We start from the raw sequence: 27,792 nt of genomic DNA, 5'->3' as shown, positions 1-27,792 counted from the left end.
CCTGGGCTTTTGTCTATGTTGCTCATTTTCATATACTCAGTGTTTGGCACATGGCAGGTGCTCTGTAAATATTTGTGGAATGAGCTAGAAGTAAGGCATCGTGCTTGGTACGGGAGGGAGACATAAGAACAAGCAAGATATTGATGTCAACACTTAAGGACAGACACATCTACTATGGGAGACAAAAGTAACCAATTAATCAGATACATTAAATCCTTTCCTGATTCATCATTCTGATTTACGTGCCCCCTGCATAGGCTTCATTACTAGTCTGTACTTTGCCACAGCACTCATCAAAGGGGTCTCTCATCCTCCCTCATTGTAATGTAAATCCCTGCAAAGTGGAGATAGTGTGTGCCCTTGGTACTCAGATGGCATTGGCATGACACTCAAATCATCCTGAATGAATGAGGGAACATACAGAATCCTATGGGAGCACAAAGTCAAGGCAGACCACCTCTGAGGATAATATTCAAACTCTTGTACAGTGAGGAACAGCAGAAGGTTTTGAAGGGAAAAGCCATAAGAAACAATCTATGTTATAGGAAACTGGCTGGTCTCAGGTTGTAACAGTGAAGAATAAACTCATTTGACACTTTTTATTGTGCTTGGTATTACCGTGAAATATGTCAAAGAAATTTAGACAAGACTAGAAAATTATATAATGAACACACATTAGCTAACGTCCACTTCGTCAATTCTTACTATGCCATCTTTGCTTCACATTTCTTTTTTAAAGAGCCTAATTATTATACATATAGGTATTCAAATATGGAAATCTAAACTCTCCATATACAAATAAATGGAAGCATATGCTGTACTAATGGATAGGAAGAATGAACATGACGAAAATGTCCATACTACCCAAAGCAATCTATAGATTCAATACAATTCCTGTCAAAATACCAATGGCATATTTTACAGAACTAGAAAAAATAATCCAAAAATTTATATCGAACCACAAAAGACCATAAGCAGCCTCAGTAAGTTTGAGAAAAAAGAACATGTTGGAAGTACCATACTATTTGATATCAAACTATACTATAAGGCCATAGTAATCCAAACAGCATGGTACTAGCATAAAAACAGTCATGTAGCTCAATGGAACAGAATAGAAAGCCCAGAAATAAACCCATACCCAGATGGTCAATTAATATTTGACAAAGAAGGCAAGAACATACAATAAATGGTGTTGGGAACATTGGACACATACAAGCAAATAAGAAAAAGAAAAAGAAGAATAAGAAACTAGACCACTATCTTACCCCATATATAAGAGTAAACTTAAAATAGATTAAAGACTTCAATGTAAGACTCAAAACCATACAACTTCTAGAAAAAAACATAGGCAGTAAAATCTCTGACATTTCTTTTAGCAATATTTTTTTCCTGCTACATCTCATCAGGCAAGGGAAACAAAAGAAAAACAAATGGGACTACATCAAACTAAAAAGATTTTACACAGCAAAGGGAACCATCAACAAAACCAAAAGACAGCCTACCTAATGATACATTAGATAAGGGGTTAATATCCAAAATGTATAAAATGTATAAAGAGCTCCCATAACTAAAAACTAGGAAAAACAAACAAACAATCCAATTACAAAATCGATAGGACCTGAATACAAACTTTCCCAAAGAGGACATACCAATGGCCAATAGAAAGGATGCTCAATGTCAATCATCATCATAGAAATGCAAATTAAAAACTCAATGAGATATCACCTCACACCTGTTAGAATGACTATCATCAATAAATCAACAAACAACAAGTGCTGGTGAGGATGTGGAGAAACTGTCCCCTCGACCAGTGTTGGTGGGAATGCAGATTGGTGCAACCACTATGGAAAACAGTATGGAGGGTCCTCAAAAAAGGAAACTGTCTTATGACCCAGCGATTCCACTTCTCAGTATATATTTGAAAAAATGCAAATCCCTAATTTGAAAGAATACATGCACCCCTATGTCCATTGCAGCATTGTTTACAATAGCCAAGATATAAAAGCAACCCACGTAACAATCAATAGATGAATGGGTAAAAAACGCTGTGGTACACATACACAATGGACTATTACTCAGCCATGAAAAAGAGAATAAAATCTTACCATCTGAGACAGTATGGATGGACCTAGAGGATATTAAGTGAAATAAGTCATTCAGAGAAAGACAAACGCCATATGATTTCACTTACACATGAATCTAAAGAACAAAATAAACAAAATTGGAACAGACTCGTAGACACAGAAACAGATTTATGGTTGCCAGAGAGGAGGTTGGGAGAATTGGGTGAAAAAGGTAAAGGGATTAAGAAGTACAAATTGGTAGTAAAGTATAGCATAGGGAATATAGTTAGTAATATTGTAATAACTATGTATGGTGTCAGGTGGGTACTGGAAATATTGCAACACTTTTTAAAGTGTAGCCATAATGCTGTATACTTGAAGCTACTACAAAATAACATTGAATGCAAACTATAATCCTATATAATAAAACCCTAATATGCAAATCGACCCAACAGCGGAACGATTGGTCGCTATGATGCACACTGACCAGCAGGGGGCAGATGCTCAATGCAGAAGCTGGCCCCTGGTGGTCAGTGCGCTCCCACAGGGGGAGTGCCACTCAGCCAGAAGCCAGGCTCATGGCTGGCGAGCGCAGCAGCAGTGGCGAGAGAGGCTCTGTGGCAGCACTAAGGAACCCTTGGGAGTGGGCCTAAGCCGGCAGTCGGACATCCCCCGAGGGGTCCCAGACTACAAGAGAGTGCAGGCCGGGCCAAGGGACCTCCCCCTTCCCCAGTGTACAAATGTTGTGCACTCAGCCTCTAGTTGAAAAATAACAGAAAAAAGAAAAAAAGTAACTCAGTAGTGAATCAATTTTGGTGAACATTTTCATATAAGATTAGTATAGTTTGCTATGAAAACTATAACTCCTTGCTATCTGATAATCAATAATCACCACATTATTGGTGTCTCCTGCTATTTAAATTCTCACTGTCCAAATTCATTTGGTCCCTGAGTTTGGACAGGAAGGAATGTATGTAGTTGATGCTTAACATACACTTGCTGAAAACAGTGACTTTCCGGGTGGAACAGCTGACACGGGCCCTGTGACTCAGCTGGAGCTGCATGAACAGTGTCTGTGATACTTGCAAGATACTGGAGCAACCAGCTTGGAAATAAATGGTGCTCCTGCATCCCCAAGGCTGCTGCCTGCGGATGCACAGCATCAGGAAGACATATGTTTATACTTGTTTCTGTAGTGCTGATGGCTTATGTCAAGCCCTCCACCCTACCTTGCCCTGCCCACCTTGGAACTGACAGCCATCGTTTTTTAAAGAGACAGCTGGAGCTGGAAGCCATGCCAAGAACCAGCTGTTAGAGATGTGATGAAGTACACCACGTGGCATCCACCGATTGGTTGGCTGTACTGAGGGGCTGGGTGACTGACTGGACTGCCCAAGTTCTCCCACGGGTGGTGCGGAAGAGCCAGAGATGAATACCATGTTGGAAACGGCTGGTCCCAATTTTCCTCAATTATTTATCTCCTCCCGCCCCTCCTCAATCCCCGCCTGAAGGTAAAACCAATGAAAATAATCATAGGATTATGGGATGTTAGCAATTATGTACTTCATCCCCCTGATTTTACAGGGAAAGGAAATGGGATCCAGAAAGAACAAAGAAATTGACCCAAGTCTCACAACTGCTTAGCAGCAGATCGTTCCTGCCTCGCATTTTGTTTTCTCACCTACTTAATGAAGGGCCCTACTACTTCTGTAATTCTATTCCTTTTATGAGTTGGGATGACATGCAGGTTATTTACTGTGATGCAAAACACAATTTCTGCACAAGATGGCAAGCCTGCGTGAGAGCCTGGTACGCACGTAGCAATAAACACATTTCTTGGTGGTGCTGTGTAGCATCAGAGCCCAGGCAGGGGCCTTAGAGCCCACCTTCAAGCTGGCTGAATATCAAGCTTAAAGATGTCGACACCTGTACGCAACTCAGACCTTCGCAGTCTAAATTTCTGGAGTTTGAAAACCAGTCTTCCAGAATAGACTACAAACAGGTGCCTGCAGGTCCAACCTGGCCCTTGGTAGGGTTTCCCTCCCCACCCCAGCTTTATTGATGTATAATTAACAAAGAAAAATTGCATGCACTTAAACTGTATATTATCTTTTGGTATATGTACACATTGTGAAATGACTCCCCAACTCAAGCTGATTAACATATCTATCACTTCCCATGGTTGCCATATATTCTGCATATGTGAGGAGGATATTTAAGAGCTACTCTCTTAGCAAATTTCAAATATACAATACAGTACTATTAACTATAGTCACCGTGCCTCAAGTAGATCTCAAGAACTTACTCATCCTGCACAACTGAAAGTTGTATCCTTTCATTAATTATCTCTCTATTCTCCTTCCCCCACCACTTTAGTCCCTGATATTACCATTCTACTCTGATTCTATGAGTATGAAATTTTTAGATTCCACATATAAGTAAAATCATGCAGTATCTGTTGTTCTGTGCCTGGCTTATTTCACTTAGCAAAACGTTCACCCTTGTTTTTGCAAATGACAGGACTCTCTCCTTTTTCTGGCTGAATAATATTCCATCATATATATATATATATATATATATATATATATGCCACATTTTCTTTATCCATTCATCTGTTGATCCCATATCTTGGCTATTGTGAATAATGCTGCAATGAGCATGGGAGTGCAGATCTCTCTTTCTGATCCCAATTTAATTTCCTTTGGATATATGCCCGGAAGTGAAATTGTTGGGTTATATGATAGTTCTAATTTTCTTGAGGAACCTCCACATTGTTTTCCATAATGACTTTGCATTCCTACCAAAGTATATAGAATCTTTCCCAATACTTACCTTTTTGATAATATCTGTTCTAACAGGTGTCAGGTGATGATACCTCATTGTGGTTTGGACTTGCATTTACTTGATGATTAGTGATTCTGAGCATTTTTTCATATCCCTGTTGGCCATTTCAATGCCCTCTTTTAAGAAATGTCTATTCAGGTCATTTGTCCATTTTTAAATCAGGATATTTGTTTTCTTGCTCTTGAGTTCCTTATATATTTTGGATATTAACCACTTATCAGATGTACAGTGTGCAAAGATTTTCTTTCATTCCGTAAGTTGTCTTTTCACTTTGTTTATTGTTTCCTTTCCTGTGCAGATCCTTTTCAGTTAGATACAATTCCGTTTGTCTATTTTTATTTGTTTGTCTGTACTTTTGGGGTCATATCCAAAAATTCATTGCCCTGACCAATGTCAAGAAGCCTTTCCCTTGTAGCCTTTCCCTATATTCCCTTCTTGTAGCATTACAGTGTTCAGTCTTACATTTAAGTCTTTAATGCACTTAGCTTAGCTGTTGTGAAGGTTTTTGCTTCCATGAATGGGTTCAAGTTGATGTTTCTATGAGACAAGCACCGTAAACTTCCACTCCTCCATCTTGCTGAAAACACTCTCCATTAGTAGGTGTTCCTATTCAACTCCGTGTTAACATTTTTTTTTCCATGCAAGAATTTGAACCCAATTTTGCCCATTTCAATTCAATTTTTCAAGAGAAGTCAGAAATTCTGTTTTGTATATACAACTATTGGGCATCAGCGGAGGCTGCCCCCCAAGGATATGATACCATTGTCATTGGTCAGTTACTAATAACAGGAAGGGAGCAAAGGGGGACGCCAGACATCACAGGCAGTTCACTTGGGCAGCTTCAGCAGGAAGCTGCAACCTCACACTCCCCAGGGAACCACTGGCCTATTCCCTGCAGATCACTGGGGAAGAGACTGGACAAAGGGGAAATGGACGCATGTGCAGTGAAGTCGAAGTGACGCAGGGAAGGTGCTGCCCAGTCAAAACTGGGAACAGACATCATTGGCCCCAACAGCCAGGGCCATTGCAAGCCTGCAGAAAGTTGGGAATACATAATCCCCTAAACAAGGAATTCTCTCTTTTGGCTCTTGGCTCTGGATTCTTCCTTGGCTCTCTGGCTACGCAACCCCACATGCAATGGACTGACGGCCTGCAGCGGGAAACACAGGCTAAGCTAGCCTGATGCTGGACTGGACTATGCCCTAACGTGGAAAGGAAACTCGGGACACTCTCTCTGACATTAGCCCTGCTAAAGGCAAAATGGGACTTTTTTCCTTGGCGGGATAAAGGGAAATGAGACCTAGGAAACTCCAGGGTTTGATTCCATGCAAATAAAAATCACTTGTTCTTCCGTGTGAGTCTCAGAGAATTCTTCTTCTCGGGATATTGAAAGAAATCCATCCCCACTAGTAACAGCTGGGGACAAGGACCTATCCCCACCAGTAACAGATATGGCATATGCTCTTTAGTTCATCACAGTCCCCACCCTCCCCACTGTTCCACGGTCCCTCATTACATTACTAGTCTGGTGCCTCCACATTTGGCTTTGCGACCTCTGCCCTAATTCAACCCTATAGTTGATGCATTGCTTATGTGAGTCATGTCTTATTATCAGAGACATGTCTTTTTCCTTCCTCCTTTACCTGCCAGATCACCAAACATAGTGCTAACTCCGCCAACGTAGTTATTGACCCAAAAGTACCTGGTTATGAATGAAGAGTCTATATTGAGCAAAGGGAAAAAGAACGGGGATTTGGAGTCAAGTTCTGGTTCTGCACTCAAAATCTTTGCAACCTTGAACCATTCGCATTCCCTCCCTTCCCCCCTTAGCCTTAGTTTCCTCACCTGTACAATGAGAACGACATAGAAGTCTACTTTTTAGCGCTGTTTGGGATTACACTGAGTAGCCAGATTATTATGATCTCTGAAAGCATAATAATCTGGCCACTCAGTGTATATCCTATGTAATAAAAGGCTAATATGCAAATTGTCCCCTCGACCAGGAGTTCGACCAGCAGGCAGGCCGGCCAACCACCCATGTCCCCTCCCCCTGGCCTGGCTGGCCGGACCCCACCCATGCACAAATTCATGCACCGGGCCTCTAAAAAATATATATATATATATATATATATATATATATATATATATATATAGACTGAGTGGCCAGATTATTATGCGTTCAGAGTCATAATAATCTGGCCACTCAATGTATATCAGGCAAAGCACATTGCTTGGTGACAGGCATTCATTAAGAGATCAAAAAATGATCCCTGTTCGCATGGGACGGCAGATCGACACAGCTTTCTCAGAAGGTTGCAACAGAAGCATCGTTTATTTACCTTGTAAAGCCTGTGAGTTTGCAAATATTTGGTGCCTTCATGCAGAAACAAACTACAGAAGCCTGCAAATGGGTAAACATTTCTGTTATGGGAACCAAACTTGCCTTCCGTAGCATCCAAATTACTCCTCCAAACAGATGTGGGGGGGAATGGAGGAGGGGAGCCTGAGGGCAAAAATAGCCAAGGACCATTTGCATTAAATTAAAGTCGTACCCTCCGTCCAGATTCAGCTTCAGAAGGACATAAATAAGATAGGATGTCAGGCAAATGCATATGCTGTTAACTCGTTAACATACAACAGAGGGATTAATTAAATATGTGTGGTGATTTCCAAGCTTTCCCTCCGGCTCTCAGAGTTTCCTTGGCTCACCCAACAGTCATGCAAGCTCTCTTCCTGCTAGGAGCGCAGGGTGGCAGGGAGACGAGAAGCGGCTCTCTTGCCAGATGTTGGATCCCTTCCATCTGATGTCAATAGTTACACATTAGTCTGCTGTGGGTTAGGGATCAGTTTGCAAAGTTATTCAAAATGTCAGACAGCTCTGGCCACACTGTCCTAGGCTAAGCTGTACTTCAAGTATGTGCAGGCTTCCCGATTGCTGATAAAAACAGGCGGCCAGGTGCTGGAAGTGCGCACACACGGAGACGCTCCATCCACTGCCTGCAGTTTACTCCACAGCCCGTTCTTTTATTGCAGTGTGAAGTGTTTTCAAGGGAATTGCTTTTGCTGTCATGTTTCTCCTTGAATCAGAGATTACAGGCTGCACAGCAGTGGGTTACCATGATCACATTAAGGAAATCGGCAGCAGGATGCTGAGTTCTTTAGCTTGTACCAAAAAAAAGAGAGTTTTGTTTGTCTCCAACCATAGCTAAGATAACATGTGTACTGAGATTACAGCTAATATCTTAACATTTATCCATCAACAAGCATGCCTGTGAGCAAAACTGTCCCTTTGCTACCCAACAGGCGATTTATTTACCTAAGGGCTGCTGCCTGCCTTTGGGTGCTGGGACCCACCTACACAGCTGGAGTAAGAAAGACAGTGCCTGCTCTGATGTGCTCTGTGACTCCATCTCTCACCACTGTGCCCACCCCACCCCCCCTTTAATACTTCTTGAGCAAGCAGGCCTTTCTGCTGTTCTTGAAACTTGCCAAACCTGTTTGGGGCTTTCTCAGGGAGGAACACTGGAAACCCCAAGCTCTCTGTAAGGCTGAATTCACCTTCTCAGCAAGGTCTTCCCTCCTGACATCACAACGGTGGGCGGCATGGTTGTCATGCCACAGACCGGAACCAAATATCTGGGTTCAAGTTCTGGTTCCACTACTTGTGACCTTGGTTGAGTTACTTGACCCTTTGTGCCTGCTTCCTGAGGATGAATGAAAAGACATGGGCTTGCGATGAGCACTGAAGACATAAACTACGTAGAACAGTGCCCCACATACAGCCAGCGCCTGGCTGGTCTATTTCATTTGCTGCCTCACTACCTGCGAGCATTGTGTTTCTCGACTGACTGGTTATGTATCTTGCCCCAGTAGCATGTGGGGTAGCAGAGAGGAGGAACCTTGCCATGTTCTTGTCCTGATTTTTTGTTCCTAAAGTTCTAAGCACCAAGAGCAGTGTCTCACCCTGGCTGCTTTGTTTCAATGGATAGAGCCTGGGCCCTCGGACTGAAGGGTCCCAGGTTCGATTCTGGTCAAGGGCACATACCTCGGTTGCAGGCTCCATCCCCAGCCCTAGTCGGGGCCCCTGCAGGAGGCAACTAATCGATGTGTCTCTCTCACATCGATGTTTCTCTCTCTCTCTCTCTCTCTCTCTCTCTCTCTCTCTCCTCACTCCCCCCCCCCTCCCCACTTCCACTCTCTCTAAAAATTAATGGAAAAATATCCTCAGGTAAGGATTAACAACAACAACAAAAGAGTAGTGTCTGATGCTTTTGTGACAAGACAGCAGCCACTAATGCAGCTGGCGGCAGTCAACTAAGTAGAGAAGTCATTAGGTGGAGAACCAGGGATGTGATTTAATAAAAGTAAGAGTATCCCGAGCTTTGTATTATCTATTCCACAAAATGTATATAAAATGAAAGCCTATATGAAGAGCTTGGTTTTAATTTGTTTCTTTGGGGCAGGGGTTTTGGAAAACTCCCCACATGGTAACATGTAACTGTCAGTTTAACTCATTCACCAATATTAAATCTTTATAATGGACCAGGCACTGACCTAGGCCCTGGGGATCAGGGATAAAATGGTTCTGGCCCCTGCACCCCAGGGTGCCGAGATTCTGACCAGGGGGACCAACAGCTAAGCAGACATCACAAAGAAAGACAGCCTCCTTTTGCAGCCCCCCCGCCCCGCCCTTCCCCCAAGGAGCTGGGGACATCGCAGAAGGGACACCTAACAAATTCTTAGAAGGACTTCTTAGAAGAGGGAATATCTAAGCTTAGTCTTCAATGAGGCTGGTGTGAGCCAGGTGAGCCAGGGGCGGGGGCGGGGCATCCAGGTGAGGGAGCAGAGGTGAAAGAGAAAGAGCGGCTGGGCTGCCTGCAGCTATTTGATTTGTCAAGTATAGAATGGTTATGTGCACTGGCATGCACATGCTTTTGAGAGCAGAAAGGGACAGACTTTTAAACGCCCTAAATACTAAAAAGATAATGTGTACCCACATGTAATTCCAAATAGAAATATCATTAATAAAACGTGCATTAATCTGATGTCCAAATAGTCAGAGCTTTACAACTTACAAAGCAAAAAAAAAAAGCCATTATGTTCATTAAAGCTCAGGACTTTGAGCTTCATCCTGAGAAAAATGGGAGTGTCATCAGGGACTTAATCCTGAGCAGTTAATGGGGCTGCAATGGAGGAAGAATTAATTGAAAGGAAGACAAGAATCGAGACTAAGCATTCCCTCCGAGTCTACTGCCTTGGTTTCTGCACGAGAAAATGGCAGTGGAGATTAGGGAATGGCGGTAAAAATGGAATAAAGCACACGAATTAGGAAAAAAAAAGACTGTAGACTTACAAGGGTTTAATTATTGGGTTTGGGTAGTTAAGGAAGGTACTCACATCTCTTTGGTAGGCAACTGGATAGATCAATGATGAAAAGAGCCTTTGATTTCATTTTTGTCACCCACTCTGCTAACTTCCTACAGACAACTCCGTCAGCCCACCAACGCTATACTGTCCAATACAGTCGCTACTACCCACATTTGTTTAATTTAACATAATTTAATTTAAATAGAATTAAAAGTACAGTTTCTTAGCTACACTAGCCACATTCCAAGTGCATGTTGCTAGCGGCTACCACGTTGGACAGAGCAGAAAATTCTATTGGCTGCACCATGCTCCCATCCTTCCATCAACTTCAATAAGTTGTCCATGGTCCCACACATTTATATTTTGCTTTTCTTTTTAAATTAGAAGATGTCAAGCTACTTCTAAAGATAGGAATTTCAATCTACTTACATGCATAAATTTAATGTCATGGCATACATGCATTTGGAAGAGTAGGGAGGCAGGATTAGAAACCAACCCTTCATGATTCCTGTCTTAGATAAAACTAAAAGAGGCTTGATGCAAACAAGTTGGAGCCTTCTAATGTCAAATAACAAGTAATTATGGTAATTATGAGGGTGTTCCTGATGAAGTACCAATAGCCAGGGGGAGGGGGAGAGGGAGGAGTCAACAGTAAGGTTCTATTGATCTCCCTTTTAATACCTGCAAAGTCCCTATGAACAACCTATAGTCTGCTGGGGTTAGAGGAAAAAGGAAGGTATAGGGGGGATAAATGGTGATGGAGACTTGGGTTGGGGTGGTGAACACACAATAGAGTGTACAGATGATGTGTTGTGGAATTGTACACCTGAAACCTGTACAGTTTTATTAACCAGGGTCATCCCAATAAACTCAACAAAAGGGGAAAAAATAACGGGAATGATAATATCTTAAAACAATAACAAAAACTACAACAACCATATTGGGTTTCAAGTTGAACAGAAAGAAAAGGTGTTATTTTCTTCATGCAGGTGGCAGGCAAGGGGACCCAGGAGTTTACTTCAGATCAACAGAGAGGTCCCTTTCTAAGTTTCCCAGCAGCCTTACAAAGGGGATCCACCTCTATCATGGGAGAAGGTGGCTTGGTGATTTGGACAAAGGTGCCTCAACTTTGAGAAATGTAACTCATACTGCTATTCACTAAGAAAATAGTTCCACTGACCACCTGTGCTCACAGAAACTTCAGGCACAGAAAAACAGTCCCTCCCGCATAGAGGATACTCAGTCATCAGACAGGAAATTGTACAAAAATAATGAGAATCACTGAATCAAAATTTTCACCACATACTATGTGCCAGGCACAACTGGTAATATCACGGGAAAGGAAAAGTCAAGTGATATCACTCTTGGTCAGCTCCTGTCCAGGTCAGAGTCAAAGTCAAAGTACTGTCATGATCTCTATGGTGTTGTCATGTTTATTTCGTGATTTGCATGATCTGAACTCAAGCATTCTTCTTGGTCTTCACTTCCTAATGGTCATCCTTCACTAAAGGATGCCTGATTAAACTTAATAGTAAATGAAATGCATATACATAAACAAGATGTTTAAGTATAATGCTCCTGTGTAGGGCCTTTATAAGTTCTGTTTATTCTGCCCAGAACACTCACCCACACCTGCCTCACACCCTCATTTCCTTCCTGCTCATGGGTCAATTTCAGTAAGACCATCCCTGACCCCCTCTCCCCGTAAGAAATCCCCACCTCATCACTCCCCATGCCCACCTCCCTGCTTTACATTCCTTCATAATACTTTACCTGCTGATGATTGTACATGTGTTTGCTTATGGTCCATTTGCTCCCACTACAGTATAAGCTCTAGAGGGGCGCTCACTTCAATTTGTGCACTGCTGTATTCCCAGTGCCTGGTCCATTCCTGGCATAGACTGGGCATGAAAATTACTTGTTGAATCAGTGAGTATTTCTGTCCTTGTTGAACCCTAGTTGGCAAATCCCTCTGCATTAAGTACTAAAATTATATCTTTTTTATATAATAATAGCAATGCATTTCATTTACTATTAAGTTTAATCAGGCATTAAGTCAAAGTATAAATGTGAACTATTAAATCCTTTTCTATACGGACATGATGAGTAGGCTGGCATGGAAACTTTCAGACAGCATGGAGAGCTCACAGTGTCTAAAAGACTAGGGTCATTAAAGAATGTGGAGGAAAAGGAGCCACATACTAACCTGACTAGCTCAGGGAAGGCCTGCAAATTCAGAGGACATTTAGATGGCCAAGTGCCGGAAGCCAATTCCTGCATGTCATAACTGCAAGAGTTTCATCGAAAGGTTGATAGAACTTGGGGACTCAACAAGGGCTGAGTCACATATGTTATCGCCTGCTGGAATGGCTAAAGGCATTTCCCCAAACCTGAAAAGGATACATAAATTGATTGCTTGTTGCCAGACAGCTCAGGACATCTTAATCTACATGTTATTGCCTCCTGTTGGCCAAACATCTGAACAGCCGCTGTACCAAACCCTACCCTTTGATGTGTATATCTCCACCTTGCCTTATGACAAATTGTGTTAATAAAAAGCAAGGGGCCCTGAGACAAGAAGAACTTGGTTTCTTCAGCCAAGCTCCTCTGCCCCCCAAATGCCTTTCAAAATTATGTTTTGTCTCTGGACTCTTATTTAATTTACACACAGCCCCTTCTCCAGGTTTCCTAAACCCATCTAGATGCGTTAGCCAATATACATATAAAAAGATGTTCAACATCACCAGTCATTATGGAAATGCAAATTAAAACCACAATAAAATATAACCTCACACCTGTCAGAATGGCTATCATCAACAAATCAACAAACAATGAGTGTTAGTGAGGATATGGAGAAAAAAAATGACCCTCATGTACTCTTGGTGGGACTATGGAAAACAGTATGGAAGGTCCTTGAATGCCCAGCAACTATGGGCATTTATCCAAAGAAATCCAAAACATTTATTTGAAAAGATATATGCATCCCTATGTTCATTGCGGCATTATTTATAATTGCTGAGATATGGAAGCAACCTAAGTGTCCTCTGAAAGACATTTGAATAATGACGATGTGGTACATATATCCAATGGAATAGTACACAGCCATAACAAAGAATGAAATCTTGTCACTTGTGACAACATGGATAGACCTAGAGAGTATTATGGTAAGTGTAATAAATCCGATAGAGAAAGACAATATGATTTCACTTTTATGTAGAATCTAAGAACTGAAATAAATGAATAAATGAAACAGAAACAAACTCATAGATATAGAGAACAAATGAATAGGAATAAATAAATGGTTTGCAGATGTGAGGTGATTTGAAGGAGAGGTGAAAAAGTTGAATGGGTTAAGGAGTATAAATTGCCAATTAAACAACAGTCTCGGGGATATAAAGTATAGCAGAGAGAATATGTAATAACTACCTATGGTGACAGATGGACACTAGACTTATGGGACTGATCACTTTGTAAGGTTATGAATGTGTGATCCCTATGTTGTATACCTGAAACTAATATAATGTTGTATGTCAACTGTAATTTAAAAGTATATAAAAATAAAAGGGTCCCAGTGACCATCTGGTCACCATGGAAGTGAAAATAGTTCTTCAGAGGATGGCGTGACTTGTAGGAGGTCATGGAGTGGCCAACCTCTGCCCAATGTGCAGCCCTCCTAAGTCAGTTACTAATTCAGCACAGTCTCTACTGCACCATGGACTTAATGCAAGGCTGCCTGGGGGTGTGCAGTCCACCCCAAACAGGGAGCCAGGCAGGTTTGAGCCAGCAGGGGCTCGGCAGTTTGCAATGACATCATGCACAGCCCAGTGGACAGTTTTCTCAACCCCGAGCTGCCTGAAAAAAACACCTCCAATGGGCCGGGCCCGTTATGGTCCAGTGGCCTCTAATGTGACTCTCACTCCAGGTCCATTCTTCCTTCCAGCATCCTCTGACACTGACAAATGTCCTGGCTATGAACCCTGCATGTAGCCCAATGGGATTGCTGCTGCTGAGATATTTGACTCATGTTAACAGGGCTCCGCATGATTAATGATAATTTTGTTTGTTTTTTTTCAAGACCATCAACTTTGTTATAAAAATTTGCCCCCCAGAAACCATTAAACTTGATATCACTGTACATTAATATACAACCTTAGCAGCCATTTGGGTGGAGTGGGGGTGGGGAGGTACTGATCTCGCTGCCAAGAGATTTTTGAACTTAACTTCACAATTGGGTTCCTGCACTTAGGTGTTTGTTTATAAACTATTCATTGCATTGTATGTGGAGACAGCCCAGAGTCACAGAATAGGCAAGAAGTTAGTTAAGCCTAGTTTTAAATACTGATCATAGATTTCAGGTTGTTTAACTTCTCTGAAATTCAGTAGTCTCGTTTTAAAAATGAGAATACAAAAGTTTTATTTGGGCAGCTGATGAGAGAATTAGATATTTGTTCAATACTGGCATGTAGAAAAATATTAGTTATCAGTGTTATTTTTGAGAAGAAAGTTTTGGAAGGAAGCAAATATGACGTAGGCATTAGAAATTTGTGTCAAAAGGAATTGAACGTATGTTGTAATATCCTAATAAACAGAAAGGAGAATATAAAAAGATCTACCAGAGATTAAGTACATCTGATTTACCTTAGGAATAAGAATAAAATAGCTTTCTCTTTTAACAAATGGTAAGAAATAACAAATATTGGCAAGGATGTGGAGTAAAGGGTACCCTGTGCACAATTGGTGGGAATGTAAATTGGCGCAGCCATTATGGGAGATAGTAGGAACGTCCCTCAAAAAATTAAAAATAGAACTACCACATGATACAGCATAAATATCACTTCTGGGTATTTAGTCTAAGAAAATGAAAACACTACTTTGAAAAGATATATGCAACCCCATGTTCACTGCAGCATTATTTACATTAGCCAAGATATGGAAACCACCTAAGTATCCATCAATGGATGAATAAATAAAGAAGATGTGGTGCACATACACAATGGAATATTATTTAGCCATAAAAAGAAGGAAATCTTGCCATCTGCAAAAACATGCACTGGACCTCATGGATGGACCATGAGGGCATTATGCTAAGTGAACTAAGTCAGACGGAGAAGACAAATATTGTATAATCTCACTTATACTAGTAAGTGGAATCTAAAAAGAAAAAGAAAAGAACAAAAAGCCAACTTAGAGATACAGAGAACAGATTGGTATTGCATATTTGAAAGTTGCTAAGAGGGTAAATCTTAAAAGTCCTCATCACAAGAAAAAAACTTTGTAACTATGCATGGTGGTGGATGTCAACCAGACTTATCGTGTTGATCGTTTTGCAGTCATTTAATCATTATGTTGCATATCTGAAACTAATACAACGCTATGTGTTAATTCTACCTCAATTTGAAAGAAATAAAAATTGCACTGCTAACAAAAGATTCCCACCCAAAATGTAACTTACAAGAAAACACTTAACATAAAAAGCAGGGAGTTCTTAAGGCTTTTGAAATTCTTGGACCTGTCAATAAAAACGTAGTTGATTGATATTTACATGGATTTCCACATTTATTCCCCAAACTGCACTCTTTTATAGCAACATCATTTCATAATATACAAAATAGGATATTTTGTCACCAATAGGTGACAAAAAATAGGCACACACACCCAGGTATATATGTATGCATATATGTGTATGTATGTACAGGTATACACACATATGTTTAATAAATAAATGCAAATTTATTTGTTATTCTTCTCTTTGCATTGAAAACCAATCTGCAAAGGCATATTTGACTTTGAGGAATCCTATATAATAAAAGGCTAACATGCAAATTGACCGAATGGCGAATGACTGTTTGCTATGACATGTACTGACCACGAGGAGGCAGATGCTCAATGCAGGAGCTGCCCCCTGGTGGTCAGTGCGCTCCCACAGGGGGAGCACTGCTCAGCCAGAAGCCAGGCTCATGGCTGGCGAGCACAGAGGTCGTGGTGGGAGTCTCTCCCGCCTCTGCAGCAGCACTAAGGATGTCTGTGGGAAGTGGGCCTAAGCTGGCAGTTGGATATCCCTCAAGGGCTCCTGGACTGCAAGAAGGCACAGGCCTGGCTGAGTGACACCCCTCCCTCCGCTGGGTGCATGAATTTCGTGCACTGAAAATCTAGTTACTAATATAATAGAGATCTCTGGCGTTTGGGTCCAAACACACAGAAGTGTGGATACTGCCTTTGCAGAGCTGAGGATCTGAGGCAGCATGCCTTGGAACCTCTGGGGAGCCTGAGCTGATTATCACTGCACAGGCCACACACCATGATAGACTGCGACTCATCAAGTCTGGGAGGGTCCTGTAGCAACTACTTTTATAAGCTCCAGGGGTGAACCACTGCAGCTCTTCTCACACTTGGGAGTGCAGCAAAGCAGCAAGGTAACAAGATCACCTGCACCTACGTTACAACCCACGTTCCCTCCACGTCCGGGCTCTCCACATACAGAAAATCATAGGCACAGGAAGCTGTTTGCCTGTGGCTGGTGAGAATATAGATCATCTTCCCTTATCAGCCTAGCTTCTCCACCATCTTATTACAGGCCCAAGTAGGTCTGAGGAAAGAGAGACTAAGCCACAGTACCAAAGGAGACCTCAGGAGAAACAAGAAACCATCCCTACATCTTCTTTCCAACTGGATTATCAGTTGGTAAATGTGTGTTGGGATGGAGGAAGAAGGTGGGGAGGGAGAGTGTTCGGTAGGGAGGAGGCCTAAGTGCTCTGAGAGTGCACTAGGTCCCTGGGGTCTGGCCCTGCCCACCGCTGCAGCCGCACCAAGGACCCTGCTCCTCCAGCTGCCCATCCAGCGTGGACCCACCATGGTGGCCTCACTGGTTCCTCCAGCCACGCCATACTTCCTCCTCCTAAGGAACGAGCCATTCCCTCTACCAGCAGGTTCATGACGTTTCGTCTTCCCATCACGTCTCAGCTTAATCACAGCTTTCTTCAGGCTGCCTCCTCTGCACCCCCTCCACCAGGCATGCCTTCCTTGCTCCGTGTACCTTCCTTTGGAAGCACTTACCGAAGCTGTAATTGCATGTTTTCATGATTCCTTAATGGACAGATCTGCTCCCACAAGATTATAAGCTATAAATCCCACAAGGGCAGGAACATACCTTTTAAAAAACAATCATTCCATCTCCTGCACCTAACCACAGGCCCTGGCATCCAGAAAGACGTGAAAAAAATTTAATAAAAGGATGGAATGGACAATAGCAAACAGGACTCTGGAGAAAGCTAAATTGAAAAAAAGCCTTTGGGCAGTTTTAGATCCACTCTAGAGAAATGTGATGGATGGCTACTACTCTCACTACTGCCGCAGTTACTACGAGTACCAGCGTTAGGAGTAGTACTTTCCAATGCTTACGAAGCACTTCCCACTGTGAGCCGGGCGGGGTGCCAAGCTGCTTCATCTCATTGAGTTCTCGAGTAGGAAAAACACTATTAATATTTCGTAGATGAGGAAACCGAGACTCAGCAGAAGTGAAGCAACTTGCCCAGGGCCACCCAGCTGGTGTGGGAAAATGGGAAGGCCAGGGTGTTCGCTAACCATTTGGCTACCAGGCTAGAGCTCTAGACACAGCCATCTGTCTGTAACTCCCCACCACCCTCTGCCAAGTTGTACATTGAACCAAAGAATTTTTAATCTCTAGACATTCCAATTGGGTAAATAAAGCTATTGCCACTTGACTGCAAGGGAAGTCAAGAGGTTAATCGACTTACTGTGTTTGCCATAAAGGGAAATTTGAAATATCAGCAGAAAAAAAAAAATCAATATGGCTTCAAACTGCTGCAAATTAAAAACAGATCACAGCCTTTTTTTTTAGAAAAATATGACTACATTTCAGCATAAAGTCATTTAAAAATAACTATTTCCAGACACCATATGGGTTATGTACCAGTTTCACATGATTAGTATAATTTCTGAAGGAAGTTGTTATCAGAACCACAAGGTTGAAAAATCATTTTAGACCAAAACCGCAGGAAATATTCAAAGGTAAAAATCTTAATGGAAAAACAAATGTTGAAGGTAAGACGATTGGTCAAGAGAAAACCTGCAAAGAGTAAGTTCTAAATTCCGGCACACAGGGGAAATCTAGGTTCCAGGAAAACTTATGAGAAACAGGGATTGGTTTATTTTGTAAACCCAAATCGCAAACCAGGTGGATTCCAAAAACATTATTATTTTCAGAGAGTTCGCATTAAACAATACCCCAGTTTTGTCCACTAAACATGTGCCGATCTGCATCGCTTTTCAAGACACTCATGTTTCCAGATCTGATGCTATTATTACCACAAGTACAGCAGAGAATAAAAATTAGTTTTAGAATCTGTTTTAGATGTGGGAAAGAAGAAAAACCAACCATATAGAAAAGAGGAACTTGGCACATTTATTTATTCCTTTATGAGTGAAATTTATAGAAAAAAGGGGCAGGATCCTCATTTTTCCAATTTTCCTAAGTACAAATATAAGAGGATGTCAGACTTCCCAATTGCTGTGGCTATTATGTCAATACATCACGTTAAGTTTTTCTTCTCTGTAATCCGTTTCATCACCATCACCCAGCAGATGTTACATTAAAAATGCATAATTATCCCTGGCTGGTGTGGCTCAGCTGGTTGGGCGTGGTCCCCTGCACCAGGAGGTTGCTTTTTTTGTTTTTGTTGTGTGTTTTTTTTCAGTCTCCGTAGAGACCGTCAAATATTGCCAGTGCTGACTATATTTCAAGTCGTCACGGCGGGGTATTGGGAAAAGTTTTCAATTAGCAATAATCACACCTCAGATAAATCTCATTGGCTAAGATACTGCCACTAAGCAAAGCTTGGAGGTTGCTGGTTTGATTCCCATTCAAGGGCACATGCCAGGTAGCGGGCTCGATCCCAGGTAGAGGGCATGCAGGAGGCAACTGATCAATGTTGTGCTCTCACATTTATGTTTCTATCTCTCTCTCCCTCTATCTTCTCTCTCTCTCTCTCTAAAAATCAACACACTTCTTTTTTAAAAAGCATAATGAACTCCATTCTGTTAACAAGCTTAATAGATCCATATTGACTAGATACACAGACCTTGTAGAAAGTAGAGTCATTAGCATATTGATACTAATCTATTCCAAGGAACTGGGTAAACCTGCCACTATACAGAGCCTGAGAAGAAAATGAGGTTTATTAAAAAAGATCCCCAGGAAATTCTGATCGTTAAGGCAGAGGTGGTTACACTCTGGTAACACAGAGATGTGCTTGGCTTTGTCCACCCAGAGCTTCTTACGAACATGTTGACTCAGTCGCCCACATTAAACATGGAAAGACTTCACAGACTGTCCGGGTGTATGGCTTGTCTGGGAGACTCGGAGAAGCTGGTGACACTGTCTCTCATTCCTGAGAATCTGGAGGTGACAAGAAACTGGAGGGCCCCTCCTTAGAAGGGGACCCTGCCCTGCACACCACCGACCCCTCTGTGCCCTCCCACGTGCATCAAGATTGTTTCATTTCCTCACGTACCCTGCCTGGCCTCAGGACTTGAGCCTGGGACACCTGGTAAAAAGAACGATAAGGGTAAGAAACAAGCAGCAGCAGCCAAAAGTATAGCAAGAGACCAGGGGGTGGTGTAACAATCATATTCCAAGGACGTGCAGGGCTTCCAGAAGGCCATGATCAAAATGGTCAAATACTTCGAACAGGCAACCTAAGGGCTGACGGCAATGTGCCCGCTTCAGCGAAAAGGAGACGTGGTAACTTTGGTCATAATAGTTTTAAAGCATTGGATCTAGACCTCGGTTTCTTTCTTTTTTAAAAAAAAATATTTTTATTGATTTCAGAAAGGAAGGGAGAGGGAGAGAGAGATAGAAACATCAATGATGAGAGAGAATCATTGATCGGCTGCCTCCTGCACGCCCCTTACTGGGGATCGAGCCCGCAACCAGGCATGTGCCCTTGACTGGAATCAAAACCGGGACCCTTTAGTCCGCAGGCCGATGCTCTATCCACTGAGCCAAACTAGTTAGGGCAGACCTCGGTTTCTTAGCATCTCCACTATTGATATTGATCTTTGTGGTGTTGGGCTGTCCTGTGCGTTATAGGATCTTTAGTAGCATGTCTGGCCCTGACCCACTAGATACTAGTAGCTCGTCCCCCACTCCTAGATGTGACAACCAAACATTGCCAAATGTCCCCTGGAGTCAAAATCGCCCATGGTTGAGAACTGCTGTTCTAGGTAGAAAACCGACAGAAATGGGTTAAGAAGTGAAAATGCAAGAACTGAATAAAGGGAGGATTTAAAATCTGTAGAATCCAGAAGTTTAGGTTTGATGAGGAAGAGGTCACAGAATGACTGCTGGGGGGAGATGCTGAGTACAGCAGCCCCCTCACCTGTGGGGCATACGTCTCAAGCCCCTCAGTGGATGCCTGAAACTGCAAATAGTGCTGAATTCTATATATACTATGGGTTTCCTATTCATACATGCCTATGATGAAGTTCAATTCATAAATTAGGCACAGTAAGAGAAATAAGGGTTGCTTACACATAGCCCTGCTAACTGACCACTGACTGACCAACGGGAAGGTAGCCTCTACAGCGTGGAGACACTGGGTAAGGGATGATTGGCCTTCTGAGAGGGACAGAGAAAATTCATCATGCTACTCAGAATGGCACACAATTTAAAATGAATGAATTGTTTATTTCTGGAATTTTCCATTGTGAGAACTGCAGTCAACTGTGGGTAACTTAGCCGTGGATAAGGGGGGACTACTTGTGTACAAAAAGATAGTTTATTCACTTATAGCCACAAAAACAGAGATGACATGAGCCTGTATAGTGGTCATCAACATGCCCAGCATTTCTTCTTTGGCGCCAGAAGCCACACCTCTTGGTGGGAAAATACCTTATACCTCGCTGTCACTCCATGTGGTTCAGGTGTGAGGTGGACCTACCACTAGCTTTTTGAGGCTGTGCCACTTAACCCGGGTTTAGAGATGAGCCCATCCCCACGCACCTCAACCCGGCCGACGAGGGCCAGCCTGTGCACTCAGCTGGATCTCCTGGGAAAAAGGCTGTCTTTAGTCTGAGATTGTTCAACTGCAAGCAAGTCATCCAGGACTGCTTGTGGTCATCCCTGCCATCGCTCAGCGAGGCCTGAGGAAGCCGACACAGAGGGAAGCAGGCCCAGGCATCAGAGAGAGACCCGGGCCTGCTGACCTCGCTTAGCACCTACATCCCCCAGAGCCAAAACCAGACATTCCCTTTTCCTTTAAACCAGGTGAGTCAATCTTTTCATTCTTGAAATGAACGCTAGAGCCTAGAGGAATTCTGAGGTTTTTAATTTGATTTTCTCCCTAAAAGAAGATAAAAACTAAGTGATAAGTGTTGTGTTTTCTCAGTCAGAGACTCGACTACTTGCTGGTGTTAGGATGCTGAGATGTTGCTTAGTTTCTCTGGCCTTCCGTTGCTTGAGTCATGAGATGGAGAAGATAACAGTATATACTTCATAGAGCTGCCTTGGGCTGCAAGTAAGATTATGTTGCCAGGCACAGATTATAGTGGCTGCCTTAGACCAAGCACAATACATAACAACTGTCAATAGTTACTGTTCAGTATGCAATCATGACTTGATTATCTCCACAATAAACTACCCAAAATAAGAAGCACCCATGTTGCTGCTACTACTACTACTACTACTACTACCACTACTAATTAGTGATAATTACAACTACAACTGTAATCAGCCCCCAAAATTCTGTCCCTTATACAAATTAATTACAGATAACTTTGCTATCTACAATTTAGAATCCTACATGGATCTATCTTTAAGAGGATAGTGGCTTATATGAATACCTGGCCAGGCATCTCTCTCTTTAAAATAAGTACAAAGACTTTCTAGTACCAAGAAGTATATGGTGGCAACTGGTTAGAGTGAATTAATGTCCACAGCAGATTTCTCGAATAAGTTAATAACATTTAAAATGGAACCTCTGACCCTGCACAGTGGAAAGTCCACCCCTGACCCGGGACCTCATAGAAGCTCTGCGGTGCTCATGTCACATCCCCTTCAGGCCTCCTGGCTTCAACCCAACCACCATGGACAGTTCAGGGTGAGCTCAGACTTATATATCCAGATGGCCACATCCCACCTCAAGCCCGCACTGTGTCTCTTTGCATGTCTGCCTCATGGCTTTCTTCTATGCCACCACCCACTCAGCCTCCAGCCCAGCATTGAGGATGGAGTGAGTTACAACCCCTGGGGTAATCCTCAACCAGTGGAGCATGGGACTCAGTGAAAGTCACCCTCCAGGGAGAGTTCTAGGAGACATCTGTGTGCTTCTCAAGAGATCTTGGCAGAACTGTGGCCCCCAAAGAATCCTCCAGAAAGCACCCCAATACTGTTGTTTTTCTTTCCTTATCATGTTCTCCCTGCCCTCTCACTTCTGGGATCATCTCCCCAATAAACGATCCCAAATCAGAAGCACCCAAATCCTTGTCTCGGTTTTACTTTGGAAAAAAACAAATTTAGACAAGAGTCGAGGCACAATGATCCAAGATAATCACAGCAAGCATGTTTCCTGTGGACCAGGTGCCATTTCCAGAACTTTGCCTAAATTAATTCATCAGTCCTTTGAAGTAAGTTATATTTTGCACCCTGCTTGAGATATGTGGAAACTGAGGTCCAGAGCACTTAAGTAACCTTCACCCAAATGGTGGAACTGGGATTTGAACCTGGTCTGGCTCCAGAGCCTTAATCACCGTTATACTGCCCTAGACTTCATGAGCTCCCTCTCCTTCTGGAACAGTGGGGAGAGCTCAGAGACAGAAGGACTTCAGTTATATAGTGATTAGCCAAGCACCTAAGTTTCCTGTTACAGCACAAAATATGACCCACTACTGTCTTCCACCCAGAGTGGACCCTTCTACTGGGAGATGCCCCACTTCTGATCATTCCTGTCCTCTTCCCGGAGGCAACCCCAGAACCCAGCAGTGTGCCTTATCCTCACAGTCCCGGGACATCCTTCCAAACAGAGATTCCCACACAGAGGACTCCTGCAGAGCCTGGAGTGTGGCCTGGGAGACTCGGGCAGGAGAACTGAGAAGGAGCCTGCCGTTGAGTGCTGCTGAGGTTACTAATGGGAACTGAAACCCAGAGAGTCCCATTTTAAGCCCCAGATTTAAGTAGCACATAAACAACTTTAAAAATCAACCTAAGTTGGAGAATGTTTATGTGCCTTCTCTTCCTTTGGCTATGCAAACTTGCATTTGATCAACATGGATAATTAATCTAAAGACTAATAGTAGAAAAATACATTTTTAATAAAACAAAGGAAGATTGGATTAGTATTTGTTGTCCCCCCCAAAAAAAAACAACAAAAAAACAAAAAACCAAAAACAACACACATACAAAGCTTTAACTTTCCAGTTCTTATTTTTACAAAAGTATCCTAACTTAAGAGATGCCTGGCTCAAGACCAAGAACTCTGGCCATGGTTGAATGCCCTGAATTCTTTACCCCAGCATCTGGCTTCCCTGTGGGAAATGCCCCACAATGTCATAAAAATACAATCTCTATCAAATACACATGAAGCAATTACTAGGCAATCACATAGTGGTACAGCATTAATAAGTATTACTTTTATAATCATCACTATAAATCATAACAAAGAAAGCTAATATGTTAACTTCTTATTATGTGCCAAGCATGGTTTAAAACCTTCTGCATGCATTAACTCAATTTCATGTTCATTAGAAATATGAGACACATAATAACAATGTCAATTTTATAGTTAAGACAACTAATGCACAAAGAGGTTAAGTCACTTGCCCAATATCATATAGAAAAGATGAAAATACAGGAATTTATCATAGGAGGGTGTTGGTATCTTTAAGAGCTGGAATGATGTAAGTCAAGATAGACTTTATCCCTGCGATAAGACTTGATATTATTGGAAATAATAATGCAAGCATACATGGAGAATGCTTTCGTTGAGTCACTTCGTTTAATCCACATAATGATATTTGAATGTAGGGAAAATTTTATCCATATTCGGGGGACAGTGTGAAGAAATGAAGATTTAAACAAGTTTAGCAATGTAACATGCTATTAAGTGTCAGAGGTAGGATTTGAACTTAGGATTGTCTACGTTTAGAGCTTGTGCTTTCATCCCACTATATTCCACTACAGTACGACGTATGAGGCTGGGGAAGGGAAAGGGGGTGGGAGATCTTTAGGACCCATATGATTAAAAGTCAACAGTCTCCTTGCTTCTGAATATCCAGGTCCCTCTGCCTAGAATACAGCCTGTTGCTGAGTGAGGTCCTTTGAACAACATCTAAATGATCTTCATGTCTCAGCCAGCATAACTATTAGGGGAGACAGAGTCATTCATGTCATCCAAAATATTTATTAAGAGTACTTGTATAGGTTAGATATCGTGAGGGAAATCAGACCGAGTCCTGCCTTGCAGTTCTTAAGGTCTAGTGGGAGAGATCAACAATACCCAAAGAATCACACAATTCAGTGTACAATTATGAATGGAGATGAGTACTTTGAAAGGCAGAGACATGGTGTGAATGTGTAACCAAAGGGACTTGAATGGATCCAGTGGGGAGAGGGCTTTCCTCAGGGTGGAACGGAGACCTGAGGACAACTGGAGTTACATGGGGCAAGCTTTCATCACTCTGAAAGGCCTTTCACTGCTGGTTCTTGTAAATCAAAGGCCTTGGTCTTTAAGAATCCAGTGTCCACTTGCAGAGGAGGAGGAGGAGGAGGGAGTAGAGAAGAAAAAGCTATGAATGAATGAATCAAGACCTTGAATTGAGTTCTGCAACATCATAAAATTCCATGAGGCAATGAATGCCTGTGACCAGAGAAGAGAGATAAGAAAGTAGATTTTGAGGATAACTTCTCAGGGTTACAAAATATTATGTTTGACAGAAAACGGATTTTAAGTGTGAACCTCAATTCTACCCTACTATATTATCCCATGGACCCAAGGTTTCTTTATAAGTAAGTAACTGAACCAATGACAGTAATATAATAAGAAAATAAATAAAATCATTGAAAACTGCCTGTAAACTCCATAGCTAAATATTTTTTAAAAATCAACATGAAAAACAATAGCGAACATGACTTGATTCTCAAATACAGGGTAGATGGGACTTTTAATAATGCGAAAGTTCTTTGTTTGCTTATCCTGTTTGTATAATGAAAGGCTATAAATTCCCAAAGCCCAGTCCAGGTCATTCTATCCATGTACTTTTCAAATGCGTTTCTGACACAGTCCACTCTGTGATTCTTTGCATCTAGTGTGACTGATTCTGTGCCAGGATCTGAGACTGCAAAGATTATGATCTGGTCTCTTTCCTGAAGGAGTTACCTATCTCATGGGGATGATAGCCAAGCCAACAGGTCATGGCGATGCAGCATAAGGACAAAGGTAAGCCCGAGAGTACAAAGAATGAGTCCTTAACTCAGTGCGGGAGCATCAGAGAAGATTTCTTTGGTGAAAAGGATATTTGAACAAAATCTTAACAAGTCCAGTTCCTCCAGAAAACAATGTTTTCAGCGCTGCTGTTAATCACCTTAGCCATTGGTGAGGAAAATAATTCCAAGTGATCTTGGGCAGATCAGCTCTGACTAAAAGTGGCATTAATGTGCAGACAGGGGGAATGCAAAGGAGAGAGGATATTTAAGACTTTGTCTTGAAGCAGCAACTGGCCACCCCTGTGCGGTCTGTCGGTACAGGGAGAGAAAATCTGGATGCCTCAGTAGTGTGTTGACAGCAAAGTGAACCTAAATTCAGGTCCAGACATCCCAAAATTTCCATCCTGAATGAAAATCAAACTCAAACAATGGAATTTTTTCAATATTTTGAGCACCTCTCCAATCCACTTGGGAAAACCTCTTGCAATGTCCAATTAATTCAGTTCACAACACCTCTCTAATATTCCATTTCTGCTTCTGTAAAATGGTGATAATAACGAACCCTAGCATGTGGTTATATTAAGACATAGCAGAACAACAAAGCAAAGCACTCAGAACGTATTTTAAAAAGAAGAAAACATTTGTTATTATCAATTGAAAGGTAGGATAGCAGAACGCTCAAAATATTAGGCCCTGGACCAAGAAAGACATTTATAAAACTTAACATATGTGGAAGGAATTCTGAAAGGGGGATGAAAAATTCCATTACCTTCTTAAGTACAACTCTTCATAAAAATAAGGTGGCGTTACATGAAAATGATGAGTCCTCTTTGTCGATACCTGTGTGTTTTGTCTCTCAGTCCCTCACAGTGCCAACCACAAAACAGGTGTGCAATGGAAGTCTGTTTCTTTTCTATAGGGTCCTTAATAGAAAATTAAACTGAAACTCTTACAGTAGATCATCCTTGATGACAACTAGATAAGCTTTATAAGATTTCCAACCTCACAGCCCAAAACACATCTGTTTAATCAGATATTAAATGACTATCTAGACTTTGCAAAGATTTAGAAACTTGAACATAATTTTCTGCTGAGTCAAGTAACTAGGAAGACAGAAACCATGTCAGGCTATCAAAATATCCAGGACTTGAAGGGCCAACATCCTACAGAGGAGAGAAGTACAAAGAAGTGAATCCAGTAGTCTGAAATGCGTATCTCTTTGAGGAATGTTCTTCTTAATAAATGGTGCTGATTCAGAGAAGCTGAGCGGAAAGTGACAAGCCAAAGTTTGAGGGGGCTAAACCAAGGTGTTGGCAGTTTCATGGGGAGATAAAAAGTAAATGGGGTTCAGCAACCACCGAGGAAGAAGAAAATTGGTAAGGACCTGCAGTCTTCCATTGAGCCCGCCTGAAGCAGTGCAGCACAGGTAGAATGGACTATGGGAAGTGGACTAGACTACAAAAACTGAAGTTTCACCCTCAAAACATTGATTGGATTAAATGGATCTGCCTGGCAGATTCTCCCTTACCTGACTGCCTCAGAAGCTAAAGACTCATCTGGAATTTCTATAACTTTTCATACATAAAGCTCACCATGTAATTAAAATCACAAGGCATAATAATAAACAGGACCAAAGTGGGGGTGAATCCCAGAAACTAGACAGAGAGGCTCAGGTGAAGCTGATATTGATGTCACTAGCCACTTTAAAGTAACTGAGGTTAGCACGCCCAGGAAAATAAATCGCAGGTGAGAAAAATGTCACTGGAAAAGCAAAATTTATTTCAAAAGTCATGTTTTAGAATGGGAGTTATAATCATTGAAATTAATAACTCAGATGATGTCACAAAAATTCAGACTCAGTTAAAGGGAGGATTACTGTTTTGGAAAACAGGTCAGTAGAAAGCGCATAATATACATGCTCCGGGTAATTTGAAAATATATGTGTGGTACATGTGCCACTGAAGTCTCAAAAGAGGAGGTGAAACAACATAAAGCAGATGGAATATAATGGCCAAGAATTTTCCAAAACTAAAAATGACTTCCAGTCACATATCTAGGAAGCACTGAAAACTTCAAGAAGCC

General features: G+C 41.9%; 1 protein-coding gene and 1 non-coding gene across 2 annotated transcripts in view; both read right to left on the bottom strand.

The window, feature by feature from the left end:
* Positions 1 to 27,792, bottom strand: part of ADAMTS18 (ADAM metallopeptidase with thrombospondin type 1 motif 18) — a 125,464-nt gene that overhangs the window by 72,178 nt on the left and 25,494 nt on the right. The window lies entirely within an intron of this gene.
* LOC114230964 (U4 spliceosomal RNA) lies at positions 18,989 to 19,129 on the bottom strand. The gene has a single exon (XR_003616961.2). It is a non-coding gene; the product is annotated as a U4 spliceosomal RNA (small nuclear RNA).

The sequence above is a fragment of the Eptesicus fuscus genome, chromosome 21 (genome assembly GCF_027574615.1).
Source record: "Eptesicus fuscus isolate TK198812 chromosome 21, DD_ASM_mEF_20220401, whole genome shotgun sequence".
Taxonomy (NCBI): Eukaryota; Metazoa; Chordata; class Mammalia; order Chiroptera; family Vespertilionidae; genus Eptesicus; species Eptesicus fuscus.
Note: the sequence above shows the minus strand (reverse complement) of the source record. Positions and strands in the feature narration are given on the sequence as shown.